This window comes from Manduca sexta, chromosome 11 (assembly GCF_014839805.1).
Source record: "Manduca sexta isolate Smith_Timp_Sample1 chromosome 11, JHU_Msex_v1.0, whole genome shotgun sequence".
Classification (NCBI taxonomy): domain Eukaryota; kingdom Metazoa; phylum Arthropoda; class Insecta; order Lepidoptera; family Sphingidae; genus Manduca; species Manduca sexta.
In genome coordinates this window covers 3671395-3692825 of record NC_051125.1, presented here as the reverse complement: position 1 = coordinate 3692825, position 21431 = coordinate 3671395, and the positions used below count along the sequence as shown (strand labels likewise).

The window sequence follows — 21431 nt, the reverse complement described above, 5'->3', positions numbered from 1 at the left end:
TATCATAGTCAGCGCGGAATCTGAAATTTTTTATGATGATGGGCTCGTCTATCACATCATAGGACGGAAACAGATGGCGAAAAATGGGTGCCAAAAACTGCGCCGCTGTCTACTCATTTGTGTATAATAGAAAATTAATTATAACAAACATCCTTAGGGAATTAATCCCAGATTGAAAAACAATGTTCCAAAGCTTCGTAGGGCTGCAGTCTTCGAAACGTTGGGAACAAATTAAAATATAAAAACCGCGTTCTAACATTCGCGTAAACAGCTGAACAAAGATTAAATAAAATTCTGTACATACTAACAATGTGTTAAAACATTAACATTATAGTAAATTAGTTTATTCGTTGTTTTAATAATGTATTATTAATAGATAACGAACTACTCGATATAAATACGATACGCGCGATAGATAAAGAAACCAGTCCTAACAAAGGAATATTGTAATAAGAAAGCATCATCGACGCAAACTCTAATAAAAATATTACAAGATTCTAAACAATTCCAACAAGAACATACACGCATTACAAACGCTCCAGAAAGAAGTTTAACATATCTACAACCAGAGGTGCTAATGCATTAAATAACAATTAATACATATTTATAACTACGACCCAACATGGCGATAGCAGACGCATCTTCAACAAAAACTCAATAACACGCCAAACCCGTCGCAGCAAATCAAAATTGCAGATTAATTAAAAAAAACCTAAACAATTTTCTCTCAATCCCGACCTTACTAAATAAAGTACTCAGTTGGCAATAAAATGTTCGCAAGTACAAAGCCTGAATAGCTTAGCAAATCACTTGTACCGCCATACGTAGTGGCATGGGAAAAAACAAGCGGCATAAGAATCGATCAAGTTTTATATCGCAACTATACATTCTTGACGAAAACTGCGCTGTCTGAATACGGCAGGGCCGGTGCCGATGCTATCGCCTTACTACTGGAATACACGTTTATAGAAACAAAATACGTATGAAATAAATATAAAATTTATATTGATTTACGGTGTTCTCTGATGTGTTTGTTTGGGTGGACGAATACATAGGGTTTTTATTTATTTATATACTTTGTATATAGTATATAGGCGGATTTATTGCCAAAGGCATTTTCTACCAGTCGTCCTCAAAGTGGTACAGAGTTAAACAAGGTGCATCTATAAATGGAGAAATATTGAATAATAAAAAATATGTTCGACTTGTGAGAATAATCTTTAAACACTACATTCAATTGGTAATCATTTTGATTATTAACGACATAAAAACCTATTGATATAAATACAATAAAACAATAGATTGTTGTTTCTCAATAGAATTTAACAGCGCCATAAGAAAAATCATCAGAGAGGATGTTAATATCTATATCTCCATCAAGTTAAGTTAAGTAAGTGAAAGTTCAGTAAACATACTATCAAAGTCTACATGAATTATTAAAACACAATGGAAAGGGATAACAAAGGTAGACAAAAGGTACACAACACACACGCGCCTTTTATCTTCGGAGGGATAGGCAGCGGCGCAACCGGTGCACCCACTTTACGCCATGTTTCTCACGTGATAAGGGCGAGCCTATCGCCATATCGAACACAAATCAGAATCCGAGCTGATCTTGAATAGATAAACCCCACATTAGTTTACCCGACCCAAGGATCGAACTAGAGACCTCAGCACTGCAGTTATACCGTAATACAACTGAGCCATCGAGGCAATCAAATAGAAATAAATATGTAAAAATTCCATGTAGAAAATATTCCACTAAAAGATCCATCATTGACTACAATAGCTCGCAATATCAGTAAACATAAAATGCGTAGTAGCGGCTGTTATGAAATGCCAAATAGATTTTATCTACAAACTGGTACAGTGCAGTCCGCGGAACGATTTTGAGAGATTTATGACTTCATATTTTAACAAATTAAATTGATACGAGACCAGCACGCGAACGATTTACGATGCGGTTGACTCCACCTAGAATTTTTGCTGGTGGTAGGATACATTCTATATCCACACGGATAGCGAGCACCGTACACAAGGTGTTCAAACCCGCCATAGTGGTTCACGTATGTGTCGCGTTCCGAGATCAGCCTGTATATATCTGGTTCTAACAGGCCGGCATAATTGTATCGACAGTCGAGGGGTAATCATCTCTCGTCAGTCGACATTTTATTGGACACAAATCCACTAACCATTCGGTACAGTTGGATCACTTTGCCGTGATTGAAAAAAATTAAGTATAAGTATCTCACCTTAAGGTTATAGCTTAAGGTCCATTTTTCATACATTTTGTTTCACCTTTAATCTGGGTAATTAAACAAGTAAAATTTCGTCGTATTAAATTTTAAAGGCCGAAATATCCATGCATATTAATTATTTTTACGTTTTTCTTTTAACTGCGAGAACTAATCACTAACTAGACGTGAATTTAAATTCTTTACTTGTCAATACTTGTTTAGTTATCCAGATTAAAGGTGAAACAAAATGTATGAAAATGGACCTTAAGCTATAACCTTAAGCTTAGCTTTTTGAAGACATAGTTGGTTAAGTTTATACACACAATAAGTATACAAATTATTCACAAATATTAGACCGATAGTTTTTATGCCTGCATAAAGGAATTTGGATCAGTAAATCTTTCTATGACAAACGGCCGTGACGGATGACCATTTTCGCTCATAATTGAATAAGTACCATTATTTATTTAAGTTTGTGTTTATGTTATTCCTTACCGTTGCTAATGCGTTTATGAAGATCCAAATGAATTATAAATACAAACAAAATCTTAGAAGCATAATAATTTACTTTTATCTATGTATGTGTTCATGAATTTTATTTGTCGAAGACGTAGATTTCTCCACAATTAGTCTAGTCAGATTGGAAATAAATGATCTGAAACTAGTTCGCACAAATTTCCATATATAATAAATTATCTCTTAATAGTGTCAATTAATCAATCTAAGCTATAATAAAACTGTAGATATCATAAGGTACATTAGAAACTTTTTCACATAAACTTGTCAACAGGATAAAACAAGAATGCCCATTTTTAGAATGAACAAACGTATCGAGAAATACTTGGTACGATTTAATTATTGGTGTGTGTTTGTATTGCTTAATGTTAAATATAAAGTTTATATTTATGAGAATCTTCCCCACACCTACTTAAATCTGTCCTATAGCATTTTGCCTACATGTAAAATTTATTTAAATCAGTCCCAAAGTGCAATGTCTATTTCTATTGGACCCCACATTTTGTACACCACTTAGACAATGGGAAAACAAGTTACGATGTCCCCCACTAGGGCAATGTAAGGAATTTTTCCCCTTGTTTCCCAGTAAGGGATAGTGCAACAAAATCTTTTTCATTGTGCCCCGCTGGATATTACCACTTTTTTTCTATAATCGATCGTGAACATAATAGGACAACTGGAATAGACTAAACGAAATTGTGGAGTATATTTCTTTGCGGACCAGCAAAATGCCTGAACGCATTTTGTTTACGATATACTATTGATAAACGAAACTCCAGCAAACATAAACATATATAGACTGTTTAATATTAGTAGAGTTAATAATACCAAAAAATTACGTACATTATTTTTGTCCGTTCAACACCATACAATAATGAACCATACTAATTTGCATTACAAAAAAAAATATCTCAAATAAAATGCGCCACTTAAAACCTCGTATGTTGTATAAAAATAACACAAAAGAAGCAATGATTGACGAGGCTACATTAACGGAACAGGCGAAGATGTATGACGTGTATACTAACGGAATGGACACGTTGAGAGGTGCGTATCAATCAGCGAAAAACAAGCGAAGTAGCAAAGGTTAATGCAGAGGTAGTTAACCATTTGAGGCGTGGTGATTGAAGTTTTGAATAATTTACTTCCTTTTTTTTCAATTTATGTTAGGTTTGATACAAATAGGAATCGAATGTTTATAATTAGAGCTATGCGGTTGCATTTAAGATTAAACAATTTTTCTCAACAGAAAAATTGAGACCGTTGTATCAGCCGTATGTATTTTCTTCAATCGAATTTTCGCTTTGTAGTTTTTTCTAAAGATAACGTATTTTTATAAGAAGCCTAAATACCAATTCAACACTAAACTCTCTCTCTCTCTTCCTGACTCAGGGTCAGTTTCTTCATATTTTTCTTTCACTTCGCCCGATTCATGACGTCGTCAAATTAAACACTGAACAAACCAGTAAAATACCTGTATTTTTTTAAAAAAATTGTATAAGAGTGAAACAGAAAAAATTTCACTTCTAAAAATTGTTGTCCAGCCCTGAGTTTAAGGGTATACAGCAAACGCCGACTTACATTGCGAAATCACGCCTTCTATGTTTTATGACTAGGATATTGATCAATCAAAATGCACGATTGGTATCGATGCTGTCTAAACTTCTGACACGATGACGTATGAGTTCAATGGGGTCACAAAAACATCAATAAAATTTAACGTGTCACAACCTTTTGCTTATTTCAATAAAAGGTTCAAAAGGTGATGATAGATTTAGACTGTGGTTCGTCAGTTTTAAAGCATCGGCGGAGTGCCATAATGATGGACTGTGCTTTTGGTTTTTACTTACATGAAGCTTAATTAATCCAGATGGATCAAAAAATGTTTTTTTTTTACCTTTTTATTCGTTTCTTAGGGTGACAAGGAGCGGATTTTTAAACCGGACTTTCGGATAAACGGTTTAGGCGCTCGCACACTTAGAGTATACTAATGAAATAAATGCAGCTGCAGTTCACCGAACATATTTCCAACCCATAGAGTGACTTGTCTATTGCTATACCGCATAAACAATTATCAATTTTCGAAAAACAAAACATATGAGTTACCAATATTAGTAGCGAAAATCATGACTTCGTTACACAAAAAATTTTAAATCCGAATTTCAATTTACTACAAAAAAAAAAAACAAAACATCTGAACATTAGAGAGCAATACAATGAATAGCAAAAAGCAAAAGTCGGCAATTACTTTCTCGTGTAACAATTACAACGAAACAATAAGTTGTAATGTTACTCATTTGTGCACAACGATAATTGAACAAAAACTGGATCTAAGCTCTAACAATAGACGGCCTGAGTGACGTGACAAACAGTTTTCGATAACTGGTTACAATTTTCCTGTTATTTTTTACGAGGATTGAAAAATAGATTAGAGGAAATTTACGATATATTTTGTACCCAGCTTGATAGTTATATTATAGGTACATAGCTGGAAGGCAATTAATGTTCATAGAAGGTAGGGGCGAATGGTGAAAATTTCAGAAAGGGAACTCGACACGACATATACCTACTAATATGCATCATAACGGTCTGCAAATTGTACTAATGATAATCAGATTTAATATAGATTACGAAAGGGAAGCCAGCAAATATCGGTAAAATTTTTGTGTCATGAATTAGGAAACGCGTTAAAGTCTTTTGTTTGTGGAGATTTGGACTTAACAATTTTTACTTCAAATATTAGTTATTTGCCGTTCCAGAAAAAATTATATAAGGATTTTATAAAAGCACACTGTGTTTTTGTGAGTTTGTGGTATATCGTTTTGAATCGTTACCAGAGTTATTGCCATCGCGATAACCTAACTACGTTCAATACATACTGATTTAATTGAGTGAATAAATTTAAGCGGCACACATGGCCCCGCCTTCGCATCAATATTCATGAAAAGTCAAGTAATTCTAACAATTTGTCCCCTTCCATGTTAGACGAATTTATTGCATGGCCATTTTCGGCTAATTTTACGATACGTTCTGGCCATTTCGGCCAACAGCTGATTGCTTTATCTAGTAACGTGAGTTATTAAATTGCAGATTTTTTGTTGCACATAAAATGAGTTGTATTTTTGCATAATTCATGTTTACACAGAAATATTTTTTGTTTTTACTTCAATAAAAAAATTATATGGTTTCTTGCATAAGGTAGTAGAATAATAGTGTTAAAATTAATACATATTAAATAAATATACAGAATATGATATAGTAATATATACTATTATAGATATTGTAGAGAAGTTGCAAAATGGGCGTCAACCTTCTATCGATTTAATAGTAAGCGGGCGGGCGTAGTTGTTGAACTCCTACAAACACGACGCCTTGCATAGCTTTCCATATCATTTGAAAATTACTGATAGGTCCCTCATATGTGAAAGTCCGCCTCGGTAGGTACCAGTGTAAGCAGCAGTGTGTAGTCATTGTTGTGTTTCGGTAAAAACGATATTGTAGCCAGTGTAACTACTGAACATAATAAGATTTAACATCTAATGTCTTAGGATGGCGAGCGCAGTAGGATACCAAACAATACTTTGTAATTTAAGGTGTTGGATGGTGATTCTACTGTTTAATGGCGGTGGTATCGCTTACCATCAGGCGAACGAAAAGCTCGTCTCGTCTTGTAGCAAAAAAAAAAGTACAAAACGGACCATACGCTTATTCTATATTTTAACCTATATATAAACGTTTAAAATTCTTCATTGTTATTTTTTTGCCAATTAAACAAATAGCACCGGTTTTTCATCGCTGTCCATCATTTTTGACAAAGGCATCGTATTCATGAGTTCCGTGGAAACCATTCCAGGCTTCGCAACTTAATTATTGATTCTCAGCATTTATTGACGAAGTGACGATTTTTTCCGTCGCAACACAGTGGGAGATCGTCGCAAACATGCTGAGGAAGACGTGAGGCAATTTTAAAAGCCTGCGATTGAATATTAATGTCGATAAGGTTGTTTATTGTATTAACGCCTAGATTGATAGATGTAATTGTAACGTGCTGCCTTTTTGCGTCGAAGGAAGAGAGAAAAATATTTTTTATAATAATATTTATTTACCTTTGCCTTCAATTACAATTATATTCTATTTTATTTAAGTGTTGTGTATGCCTATAATCTGTATCTTTAAATTGTACTTAAGTGTCATTCATGCCTATATGTTTATATTGACCATGATATTGTAATGTCACTATAGAATTTTTAATGTTGTAATTATACTGTTGGTCGCTAAATAAATAAAAAAAATAAAGTCAAAACCTTGTACACGGTGTATTGTGATAAAATTGTAACTGCATACAGTTCATTGCGTCAAAACACACATTATATGCCATAATTCGAACAGACTATATTAAAAGACCCTTTGCACTATATTTAAATCAGACTCTGGAAATAACAAGCTCCCAATTGTGTTCCAAATGCGACCTTTTCGAAATGCCAAGATAACGTTCAAATATGGCACAGGTAATGCATGAAACTGCCAGTCGAAGTATTTTAACGAAGACATAAGCGAATTTTTTTTAACTGCAAAATTCGGGTTTCGGTTGACTCGCATTTACAAATTGTTATGGACCATTGTTTTTAACCATTAATTAAGCAGTTCCAATTTAATTATTTTTATTTTTGAATATGAATATAATCTGATTACTTATTTATTTGAGCTCTTTATTGTACATAAATTCTTATAGAAAAATATATATAAAATAGAGATTATGAACAAACAGGAAAAACAAATGTCGGTCTTATCGCAATCAGCGATTTCTTCCAGACAACCGTTGGATGGATTATTTGATTATATATTAGTCCTATTATAATAATGTGATGACAAATAATAAAACAATAGCCTTCACATTGCTCAGCTATCGACCAACATTTACTGACGCCGAATGCCTATCTTTTACTCATGGGTGCTCCTGTGTGAAACTGTTTTCTAAGTGCAAAACTCTACTTGGTATTTCAGTTGTCTCTACATTTATCTATTTAAAAAGTAGTCTCTATTTGTGTATCAAATATACTTATATGTTAAGCGGTTTCTGATTTATATTTGAACAACAAAAAAGGTATATGTTATTTAAGATTAATATAGTTTTTGAAACATTATACATTACGGTACTGAGGACACTTTATAAATAAAAGTACAAAAGATCAAAATCAATCCGCACCACAATAAAATCAAAGTGTTAAAACAAATTGATGCTGAAATTCAATAGCCCGCTATAAAAATCTTGTTAAAACGGCAAACACGCGAACATTATCATTCCTTTCCAGGCGAAAAGCAATAAATAATCATTACACACATAACATAAGCTTATCTGCTACTGGATGCTTTAAAAATATGCGTTTAAAGAAACTGCAATTCCATAACACTGTATTAAGACGCGTAATTGAGTTCATGATCGATCGACTGAAAACGTAACATCAATTTATTAATATAATTACTATCATTTTAATTGTTAGGGCATGTATGGCGGAGCGCAGCGCAGAGTTATTTTCTGTCAAACTATTTTCGACATTGTCTTCATGGAAATAATATTCAAAATACATTAACACAACAATAAATTGCGCAATTAATAGACTTTAAATATTACTTCAACGAAAACAATGTCGATAATAGTTTGATAGTAAAAAATTCTCTGCGCTACGCTCCGCCATAAATGCACCCACCGTTGAGTATAATTAAATACGTTTAGTAGTTAAAGCAACTTATTTATTTATATAAACCTATAAACAACGAGTGTAATAATTTTACCACAATCTTAAAGTAGACAAGATTAAAAACATAAAACAAAGTATGCACACAATCAAATATGAAAAAAGCATTGGTTAATAAAAAATAAAAACTGGACCGAAACTAAACGAAGGATTCACGCATCGAGATACCGTTTCAGTTTTAAGAAATATATCACAAAATCAATAAAAACTTTCTCTATAAATAAATGACAAAACAAAAGAGAAAGCAACAATAAACATGTCTGAGTTAAAAGTTAATAATATAAAACACGTTAGCGGTACGTTTGTCCGTCTGTTCTTTGTTTGTGACATTTAAGAAAATTTAATTCTGCGTGACCACCTCGTAGTATTGTATGTAAATTTGACTGAAATGACCAGAAATGGCAGCCTTCGACTCCACACTTGTCTTTTAAGGGTTTAATGTAAATTTGACCACCGTACTGGTCACGAATCTATAATAATATAATACAATATTCCTGCTTTCAAAAAGGGCAATGACCTGACTATTATGTTAACACTCTCATTTCAAATATACTTACAAAAATATTTTTCATAATTCACTCAAAAATAAATTGTATAAATCTTTAATCTACTTGAAGACGTACCTCTTAATATGTGTATATAAGCAAGTCCTTCTGTCTATGGTAAACGAACTTCAATAATAGGTATACCAGGCGGAAATTGAATAACAAAGAACTACAATGATTTCTTATGTTTACACGAATGTTAGACATTGAAATTAAACTAATTTTTGGATTCTACCGCGGTTTTTTATATTTAAGTTTTCTTCCGACGTTTCGAAGACTTTGCAGCCTTCATGGCCACGGGGGGGACTGTGGCCATGAAGGCTGCAAAGTCTTCGAAACGTCGGAAGAAAACTAAAACATAAAAAACCGCGATACAATCCGAAAATTAGTTTAATTTCAAAGATCTATAAGGCAATACCCTGTATATTTATCTTGAGACTTTAACATGGACGGCCCGGTAAGATGACCCCACTCCAGCTGAAGCTAAATGGAGTAAAGTTCAGAAAGAGTGCCGCATAACGAGAGATGATTACCTCTTGCCAGTTGACGCAATTATGCCGGCTTATTTGAATGGCTCACATTCATTCCACAAGACTCCAGGCTAATATAATTTCAATTTTATTTATTCACAAAATGATATCAGAGTTGCTAAAAGAGCTTCAGGTGTACTGACCTCGCAAACAAGGGAAGCAACAATTTATTGATTTATGTATTGAACGAGATCGCATCAATTCTGCATTCGAGATCCCATCTGGGATCATCGCGATACATTCAACCCGGTGACGTCAATCATACTTGCATCCAGACGTTACAAACTATTTTAATAACCAGGAAAAAAATCTTGAAATTATTCTGCAAATAAGGGAAAAGGGTTTGTAAATAAGATCACCCCGTATTTATTTTGGCTATTGTATTACCTGCAATGAATAGTTACATCTTCATTATAATGGCAGACTGTATATTCTGACCAGGAAATAAAAAACGTGCTGTAAGCGTTACGACTCTATATAGAATAGCAATACAGAAATTTTAATTATATAGCACTATATGATATTGAACTGTGCCATTAACGCTCAGATTAGATATAAATTGTAAAATCAATTAATATTCATTACAATTATCATTTACCTCCCGACGGCAAATTCACAACTCGAGCGAAATTCTTCAGAAAAAATAAGTCTATAGTGACGGGATTTTAAATATAATGCATTTCAAAAATCAAGTTAATAAAAATGTCTTTGCTGTTATACTTGATGTCGTTATTATATATCAAAGTGCTTGCGGAATGAAAACATTATACAGTCTCATCATTCAACACCTTTTTGAGGCTTGAGTTAAACATAGCTCGGAGGGAAATGACCGTCATTTTTCAAAGAATGAATGTGATGATATGCATAAATATGATTATGCCTTTATTAAATCTTTATTTATTTAAAGTGTTGGCTACCTTTTTTGATTTATATGCACATTTTTTCAAATATCATTTTTACTTTTATATTCATATATGGAAAATATAAACTTATGAAACAAGATTTATTCAATCTAAGATATGAATGACATCGGAAAGCTAAAATTTAAATACAATGGATACTAAACTGCAATCGGAACCAAATTACTTCCTATACTTTCGTACATATACTGCAAAAGAACAAACAAACCAAAAAAAGAATATCTTATGAGTCGGTACACAGGCCTACAATAAAAAGTTTTTGTACAATAGTGAAACTCGAAGTGTGAGTGTACGAGTTCTTGCCGGCGCTATTATTGCAACTATCAACAGATATAACAGCGATAAGGCGTGTTCACCGCACCGTGAAAATACAAACAGACAGCACAAATATTGCCTCGAGCGTTCTGTATTGTTGACTAATGCAGTTATGTTTTCTTTGAACGAGATTGTAAAACCATAAAACAATACTTTACAATGTCTTTAGATCTAATATATATTATTTTTATTAGTAACTAAGTCTTATCCGTGTGTCAGCCCAGGTGAGAAAGTTTTCCGGGATTAAAAGCCCCCTTTTATGTTTTCCCGGGATAAAATTTAGCCTATATTTAAAGTTAAACATCTGGAAATACATCGCAAAAACTGTAATCAATTCCATGGAGAAGCTTTTGCGTAATAATTATACAAACATAAAGACAAAACAACAAACAATTCTAAAAACGATTGTTTTAGCTTCTAGTGCTCTTATAAACTATATTAGTTTTTCTTCAATGTTTATAATGTATAGACATCGGCTTGTTAGAATTTTATATATATAAAAACATAGGTCGAAATATTATCATGTGAATGAAATGATTTTAATCAGAAGCCTCGGTATTTATATCATCAAATTTAATGATTTTCTTATGATTACGAATGTTACACATTGAAATAACATTATTTTTCTGATTTTGTCGCGGTTGTTATAATTTTCTCCCGACGCGTCGACGTTTCAAAGACTGTGCAGCCTTCATACTCACTTTGATTTTCGTACTACCAACACCTCAGTCTCCCCCTGATGTAAATAAATAGCGACATTGTGATAAGTGATTAGGTATGCGTATCAACAATATACCTAATATTCTCTACGTACCAAAACCATTCTTCATAAAGAAATTATAATATTTTTTCTACTAATTGTAATGACGGCCAACTGAAAGATCAAGGCCATAATTACACAAAAGGAAAAAACGCACAAGACGACACCGCATGTTTTGTACCCACCATGTATGGAATGTTGAAGCTTTCTGAATTAACGAAAATGACCGCCGACAGGAAAATCCACTTTGTCAAGAAAAAATCGTGTGCCTGAGGATTTTTCGTTAATATGTATCGCCGGATTTGGACATTAAAGACTTAAATGTTATACAATGTTTATTTAAGTTGAACATTTATTGATGATTTACCGCTTTACTTAAAGACTTAGCCTCTTATTCATAGACGTTTTTTATTTAAGGATGGAAAGTAAAAGTAAAGCTGTGATAACAAGTCTGTTGCTCAGTGCTGACGGCATGGCAACCTTCGCAGTGCATAGACATAGGGCCGTTGTGATTTGCTAATATTGAGATACAACAATAGATACTTAGATAAAAAACGTCTATACATAAGGCGGATATACTATAATAGTTGATCAGTATTACCTCCTACCGTGTTGATGTTTAGTCCGATTAAGTAAGCTAATATATTGAAGCTATGAGACAAAGTTTATTAATTACTTTGCCTGCGGCTGCGGCAGCGTGTAACAGTTTTTTCCGAGATAAAAAACATCCCAGATAAAAAGTAGCAAATAGCAGGAGTAATGTAGTTTCCTATTAGTGAAAAAAAATCAAAATCCTTTCAGTAATTCATATATTTTAGGAACTACTAAGCCGATTAACGCGTTCAAACTCTTTAGCTTTATATATTAGTACAGATATTTAGTCTTTAATTTCTATTTACTGTACTTAAACTTGTAATTCCAGTCAATATAACTAACAGCTTTTTAACACTACAATCAAGGTTTAATTAAAATACGCATTATTTTCATATCCGTCTCACACGTTCCTACGCCAATCATAAACAACCACCCTTAATGACGAGAAATACGTGCAAGACTTACCTAATATAATTTTAATGAAGCGAACATTTTTTATATAACTTATAAGCGTTAGGTTGCCTAAGGGCCATAATTGCCTATTTAGATTAATATCAATGTGAAATTTCCCTTAGAGGACGGAAGCGTCTGTCGACTCGCCAAGGTAATGACGTGATAATGTTAGTAAACATTCAATGCACTTTAACGAGGTATTTACTGTTACTTAAATATGTGAAGTAATGGTCATTTAATTTTCTTCAGTAAGTTTAAATCGTTAGTGTTAGATTTACTGTTTGTGGATGATTGGTTAAAGAGTAAACGGAATAATAGTATTTCTTGTTTTAGATCCTTAGTATTTTTCCGTATCTTACAAATGCCAAAGGATAAAAGATTTTGAGCGAAAACAAAAGCGGTAGTGGATTATTATTTGTTTACAAGTAATTCTAATAATTTACAAAATTAAAGCTCTTTTTTAGATATAAACTGATACGTATATAATAAAATTTAGCACCCAAAATTAATCACAATAATTTTGTCTGGCACGCTGCGGAAACTAAATTTGCTTATCTAATCTCCTGCAACTAAAATAAAACATAGTACATCAAAAAGTTACATAATATTAATAAATTACACCAAACATTGTAGCCTCATTTCATATTCCTTTAATTACGTTGTTACATCAAATGTTATATATCTAATTACTTTTATTACTAGTCATTATGATAATGTTGGTACCAATGCCCGCGGCTGACACAACCGAGAATCGTAATCTTTCTCGATTATTAACATCGAAAAAAAGTGCTTAAAGTGTTAATGTTAAAATAAATTATTTAATGTGATGAACACTTTCATGCTTTAAAATTTTTCATAGAAAATATAAATTTCGCTGTCTTTCATAAAATTAGTAGCAATAATAAGGTATGGGTGTATTTTTTTGTAAATCATTTAATAACCAGAATAACAAGAAGTACTACTAACGCCTGTAAAGTTTTTTTATGTAAGCTATGACTACGACCGGACCAAAACACGATAAACAAAGTCTATTTAACCTGCAAATAATTATTCTGGGTCTAGGTATAGTTTGCCCAAAATGTTTCGTAATTTCTAATACCCTATTAATACTACACATTCATTCCTTTACAGTATCTGTAAACCAACGTTAGCACTAACGCACAGTTTGCCTTACTGATAGCAATAAATTCAGAATAGACAATATAAAGCATTACAAACGTTACCAAAGCCATAAAGCACAATATGTATGGATCAAACGCACCAATAAATTAAAACCTTGCCGAGTACCAACCGCAGTTGCGCCGTTCATTCTGCATATGATTTATGTACGGCAAAATGCATGTTATTTCTATTTAATAAATATATTAACATGTGAGTAAGGTTTCGAGGCGTTTAATATTAATATCGCAGCAACGGGGCCAAATCAGTAGCTAATGAGCTATATATTTTATTCTGATGAGGTAATCTGTGGAAATTCATTTAATTCGGTTTATTTAGGGTATTTTATGATAGGTTTTATAGATACCTTCGATTGAAGAATAGTTTAAAAAAAGACCTATAACTTGATACCTACCTTATATGCCGACAACTCTGATTTTGGATCATGATAACTCTCTTATAAGCCGTTGTTTATTGAAAAAAACTAAACGCAATCCCTGGAGATTTTAACAGGAAAAACATTCATTGATATTTTGTTTTATGACCATCATATTACGTAGTTCGAAATAAAATGTACTTTTGTATTAATACAGCTATGTACTCATAACTTTTACTTTTACAACTATAAAAATACACAAAATAAAGAAGAATTCTAAGAAACTTAGTAATTATAATTAAATCAATTTTAAGAATGATTTATAAAACGAATAAATACAATAAGGTGAAACAATTTGTCGCAAATACACTTGGCAGATTGTCCGACGGAATACAATATACAAAGGTCTGTGGAATCTATTCAACGAAAAAATCAACTATACTTATTCGTATAATTGCTCGGTAAATATATGTTGTAGATTCGGTATATACCTAATATTTTTATAAATTTAGATAGTTTGAACATAATTTGAAGGTATTTTTTTATTAATTTACCAAATTACAAGTTATATTTTTTATTATTAACAAAAATAAAATTATTTTTAATAAAACTTTTGCTCTTTAAACTAAATATAAAATTTAGATTGAACACATGAAATAAGTGATTCTAGTTTGATTTCTAGATTAAGTCATTTATTTTCATAGTGGAAAGTAAATAAACATGCAGATAGTTCACCTTTAAGTGCTCCCAATTGTTTATAAACACCCACAGTGTAAGTAAAAATCCATAAAAAACGGAAATCAGTAAAAACCAAGGCAACACAGACATGTTTTAACATCAACCTCACAGGGCGTCGTTGTTGAGCGTGTAATTACATTGTATCAATATTTTTACAGATTTCTATAAGCCATTATGTTTAAGCAATTTCTGTATCATTAAATTGTCTACTGAAATTATTGCAATTAAAAGACAATCCTCAGATTATTTTCTGTAAAGTTTGAGATTTTCACAGGTTCTTTATAAAACATAATACTGTGTCAAAATAAATTATGAAGACGATAAATATTTCTTACGATTTAAAACAACCTTAAAATCTTCTAGGATAAATGATTAAAGATTTAAAGTAAATAAAAATGAAAGTATAAATTAAAAATATTTATATAAGATTAAAGTAATCTCGCATCTACTCTGTGTTGCAATTACTATGCCGTTTCCAAAAAAAGCTAATTAGAGGAGGTCATAAAATATTTAACAAATATTGTTCTATAGTTAACATTCTATACAAACTGATACATATTCGTTTGAGAGAAAAATGCTTTGCCGTCGGACCGATAAAGCTATTGCGACGATTTCTTGAAATTAACATACATTGCATTGTTGTTTTACTATATTGAACTATGTTTATGTAATTTACAACTTGTCTACATAAATAATAAACATCTGAACTATGAACACGATTTTTAAATATATTTTTTTAACTACGGAACTCATGCTTTTACTATCTCCTAAATTTTTACTACTAAAAATAGGTCCTAAAATATTTTTAAACCAACCCGATGATACGGTCAACAACCAGCAACTTCCAATTGTAGAAGATAAAATTGTCCAAATTCAATTAATCTACTTGATCTACTTCTGGTCCCGACCTCCCTTAGACCGTGTTAAATTTTCTTTACAGTTTAAGTATCAGGAATACTACATTCAAACGTAAGTTCATAGTATATATATAATATAATATTAGCCCTTTATTATATACTGTCCCACTGCTGTACACGGGCCTGCTGTATTACCAAAGGGATTAAGAATTAGTCTACCACGCAGGCGTAGTGCGGATTGGTAGAATTCACGTACCCGCAAAATTTCTATAGAAAACTGCTCAGGTATGCACGTTTCCTCACGATATTTTTCTTCACCATTAAAGTAAACAATAATTTCAAAGTACGTAACCTTAAATCAAACCCGAGACTTCGCTGTCGCTAAACTATCGCAACTTTATACATGCAAATTATAATCATATTTAACCGTTCAATTTATTACCTTTCAACAATTTTAATGTCAGTTGTATTGCCGCTATTGTTCGATCATATTTCAATTAGTATGATACCGATTACATTTGTCTTATTAATTTATTGATAAATTATACGCCTAAAGGTTATTTATATTATTATAATAAATCAACAAAACTTACTCCAATAATAGGGCCGTATAATCATCATTTAATATTTCATCTTAATTTTAAAACTGGATGAGGTCAAAATGGCCTGCTAATTAGTACGTCGTACAAAAAGACAACATCTGCACAGCATGTTTCCAATTTTTAAACAAAATCCAAGTATAGAAGATATTAATAATGATTTGTTTATTTTTTTGTCTCATACCATTCTATAAAGTATATTTAGTCTTCAAGTAACTTCGACATCTTTGTATTAAAATAGATATTGTAAAATAACATTAAAATACTAATTTATGGTAACATTCACACTATTGCTCCACTAGAGACTTCCGCATTAAGAGCTAAAATACATCGATAAATTTCGATAAGCCATAGTTGCAATTAGCATCACGAGCAGCGTGAAGATCAATTCATAGATAACTTCAATCAAATCAAATCATTCTCTAAATCTGACGTGCAATGGATCCGGTAATTATCGATACAATTGTATAAGTTTCGTGTTTACGAAGATTAAATGCTGACTCTATCGACCAAACAAACTTTACGTATTTATTCTGTTTAAATCGACATCAAAAGCAGGTCCACCACGATTCACCTCATTCAAAAATCGAATGCATACGATTTGATACGGATCATTATTTACTATATGATTTATAGCTTCGGCTCCGAATGACGCCAGCACGTCAATAACGGCTGACGATCCGATTAATTAACGTTCACTGTCACCAAACAAATCAGATCACACGCGTCACGACACTTTCCAACACCGATTAACCTTAATATATTATCGACATCGATAACGCGTCGGCGGGCGCGGGGCCGTTTCTAAAAATCGTATTCCGTATGTCAAACGTATTGCGTTACGAATTATGATAGCGTGTAAACAGTTCGCGGGTTGTTCCTCTACTGGCTTCGTAGTAAGTACAAGAACGGACAGCGCGCCGCATGCGTATTCGTGATTTAAGATAAATCGCAAACAGACGTGGGATACTTTTTTTTTCTAAGGACGCGTGCACGGGATGAGCTAAGCTTGTCCCAACTAATAACGATGCGAACGAGACGCGAATAATGTCGATATGTCTATTGTATTGTAATGCAATAACACCTGATACTCGTGGCTATTGAATTGCTAAATATAGAATTTTATAACGTAGAAGGGAATTAGTTTAGTATGGCATGGAGCAATATTTTTTATAAGTTATAATAAAATATTAGGCTTCCTCCATTACTGAGAGGAATTAGGCCGTAGTCCACCACGCTAGCCTAGAGCGGGTTGGTAGACTTCACACACCTTCAAAATTTCTACAGAGATCTTTTCAATATGCAGGTCACGATGTTCTTCTTCACTGTTAAAGCAAGCGATAATTCACAAAGAATACACACATCATTCAAGAAAAGTCAGAGATGCGTGCTCTTGGTTTTTGACCCTGCGGACATTTGTCTCAGCAGTTCGTTCCACAACCAACTATGCTATCGTCGCAATATTTTATACTATGGTAGAACCGCGGTTTAACTATTTTTTTTACAATACTCATTCGCTGTAATACTGTTTCATGAATATTCAAGGTTAAACAACAGCTTAGTGGTAGATTATCATGCGGATTATATATTCTTTCTCTTTGGGCCCGGCAACGGATTGACTTTTCGGCACTTCGAGAGATGGTCAGTCGTCAGGTGATCTATTTTTAGTCTATTGCATTCTGCAATAAACAGAAATATATATATCTCTACCTCTGTCTATGTTCTATAGAGCTTCCACAAAATTATTTAATTCGCCTAATTATATATTTAATTCAAGTCAACATGCTATAAGTTTCCCGCAACTAATCTTTTACTACTGTTACTTGTACTTAGATACAAGTTTCATCGATCACAAACCGACAAAATTATAATTTAACGATTCATACCAGAACAAAATTTAACAGAAATGTGTAACAGGCGTTTCATTTCTCCCCCAAATGCATCTTCTACTACTGTAAACTCAAGTCCACGAATAAATCCACATACTGTTTTTTTAATGATTTCTTAAGTTTACGCGAATGTTAGACATTTAAATTAAACTATTTTCCTCATACTATTAATGCATTTTAAAAGACCCTATAATTACTAAAAGTTACTAAAACCTTACCCCTATTCCCTAAAAAGACGCAAAACTAAAGATTTGGCAAACATTACTTTATCCCACGCTAACATAGTTTTGTATAAGTTCATACATAATCATGGCCTCGCCAATGTCGCAATTAATAATGCAATTATTTTAATTGCTACGGTGTTTTAATTATCAAAAAAATAATTTATCTCGTGTTAATTAATGGTTTATTTAGTTTAATATTAATTAACTGTCCAGTGGGACAAATAGTTTGATTTTCTGGAGTTAATCAATCAACTGTGAAGTTTAAATGACTTTTAACTTTATTTCCTGTTTACTGAAGGATATTGATACGTTTAAATCAAGATGTTATGACCTAAAAGTTCTAAACGGTCTAACCCTAAAAATATATTATATTAACTCATACTACAAAATTACGTTTCGATATGTAAATAGTAAAAGTGTCTAAATGGTCTACCCCTAATATTAGGTACTTGAACACATATTACGAAATTATATGTCGATATGTGATTTGTAGTGTATTTCCAAAAATGGTATCTGGTACAATCGTTCTTTTTTCTGCTTACTAATAGTATAAGGTTAGCTTTGTGGAGTCGTCTGCATGTTTATTGAAATATAAAATTTCTGAACTCATTTTGAAGAAATAGCATGTCCTGGATTAAGGTATAGGATATTTTTTAATCCCAAAAAAGTTATAGGATTAGGTATCAAAAGCCCAATCAAAGACGGGGCCGCTACTATAGATTTCTCCTCTCGTCCTAAAAGAACACTGTTCACACTTTAAAAAAATACACAATAAAGAAATAGTTGAATTCGATGACCATAATTTCGGATTTAGTATACTCTTCTTAATCGCGTCCTTCATTATTGAAGTTCGTGTCCCTGAAAGGCCTTTGTGATTTTATCTATAAGATCTTTTCATTTTGTCGTTCCATTTAGTATAAACTGTCAAATATAAAAACTGAAAGGGAATATATAAAAAAAAATGCCAACAAAAACTCACACAGCCAACAAGTCAACGACGCTCAAATTTAATTACTGTTTGCATTTCTTAGAAATACCATTAAACTTGAATCAACTAAATAATCTCAGCGGTATGACATGCACGGGAAATAGACCAGGTTTCTCACGTGAGAACGGAAACACGTACAAAACATATAAAAAAACAAAAGTTAACACATAAAACGTAACTATCACTAAACAAGTTGTTTCGGCTTTACTCTACCGCCAGTTCATGTTTTGACAAATTATACTGTTACATGTGTTATTAAATTTTGATTGTTATTACACTTGTTTTTATTCATAGAGCTTTAGTTGAAAACTACGCTACAATTACAATTTACAGCGGACATTTGAAGTAATTGCTATAATATCGAACAAGTTTTAGGTCTAAAATCTACAATAACAAATGTTAAGTGCTTTTTAAAACATCTTGACCAATGATAGTGTCATATGTGGCCTAAATTTCGGCAGTAGTAGGACCACTGTCTCAGAGGAAAATAACGTAAAATATTATTACTGTTCTTCGTGTTGTTTGTCTCCGCTTCGTGAAGGACCTTTCCAGAAATACATATCGAAATATTAATTCCCGGGAAAAAATATATCCTGGGTATGTACAATGGACATGGACAGTCATTATATGCCAAATATAAGATGTGGTCGAATACAAGGGTTTTTAGCCCATTCTTCTCCAGTAGAAACTGCTTTCCGAAGTAACAGTAGACAAAAAAATACAAAATCTAATGTTTAACGTTTTATGGGTTCAAAACAATAATTTCATGTTTAAATTTGTTCAGCGGTTTCTATATTAATTTATATATCCAAACATCTTAACAAGCTTTTACATTTATAATAGTAAAACAAACAACAAATTCATTACCATTACACAAGTTCCAGCCAAGAGTGGAAAGGCAATTAATTCTTTATAATTACAGTAGCATTAATTATAATTAATTATATGAAGTATGTTCGCAGTCCCGCCTCTGTTCTTTACCATTTCTGTTGCCGATACTGTATTTACCGTCAGATTCAGTTTTCCTTTCCCTTCGGGGCATCACGATTCAACTCCGAGCCATATTTGATTATATATTTAGATAAATCGGGTGAAATATCGAGCAAAATATAGCCCGCATTTTTAAAGTATATTATTAAATTCCACGCGCTTTTATTAAGATATAGGCACTCTTCCTTTCTAGAGGTTTTTTTGATAATATATTTTATATCCGTCCGGATAGCGACCATCGTACAAAAAGCGTTAAAACCTACCATAGTGGTCCACGTAAGTGTATCGCGTTTCGGGATCAATCTTTGCATATACGGTTCCAACAGACCGGCCTAATTGTCGACTGCCGAGGGTTAATCATCTCTCGTCAGTCGATATTCTTTTGGAACCCACTCCACTTACCAACACGTGCAGTGGGCATGTATAAAAAAGACTGGTTCAAGGTTTTTTGGCTAATATTTAAGTGTAATCTAAGGATTTTAGCTAAAATTAAAAATTGTTGTTTTTCACCGTCACGAAACTTCTCTCGTTGATTTGCCAGCAGCGTTGTAGGCTACAAATTTTGTGAGGATGTTTGATTCTCAGATAGAGGTTTTTAAAGTATAACATTGTCTTTGGGTGCAATTTATACTTCTTAGAATACTACTCACTCCCCATGATAGATTAATATAAGCTAAACAATCTATGAGTGCATTCATTGGATACTCCTATACCCTTTAGATATGTTATTTACAAACTAAACTTAATATGAAATTGCCACATCACACGTGTAAAAGAAATTGATCCAATAATTTAAGCGTAAATTTTTAATATAAATTCCGTGTTTCCATTGACGCTGCGCAGGCGCACGCAACAGTAGACGCTAAATAAATCACGGGCTGACACCTCATTTATCACTTGCCACCAATATTGTTTTATACACCGCACTAGTCATTCGATACAAATTATACGCGACATTTGATTTAGACGCGGGTTTGCCGATGGAT

General features: G+C 32.6%; 1 protein-coding gene across 1 annotated transcript in view; it reads right to left on the bottom strand.

Moving 5' to 3' along the window:
- LOC115454151 (inositol-trisphosphate 3-kinase A) overlaps positions 1-21431 on the bottom strand; it is a 161738-nt gene that overhangs the window by 89343 nt on the left and 50964 nt on the right. The gene's annotated exons all lie outside the window — the stretch shown is intronic.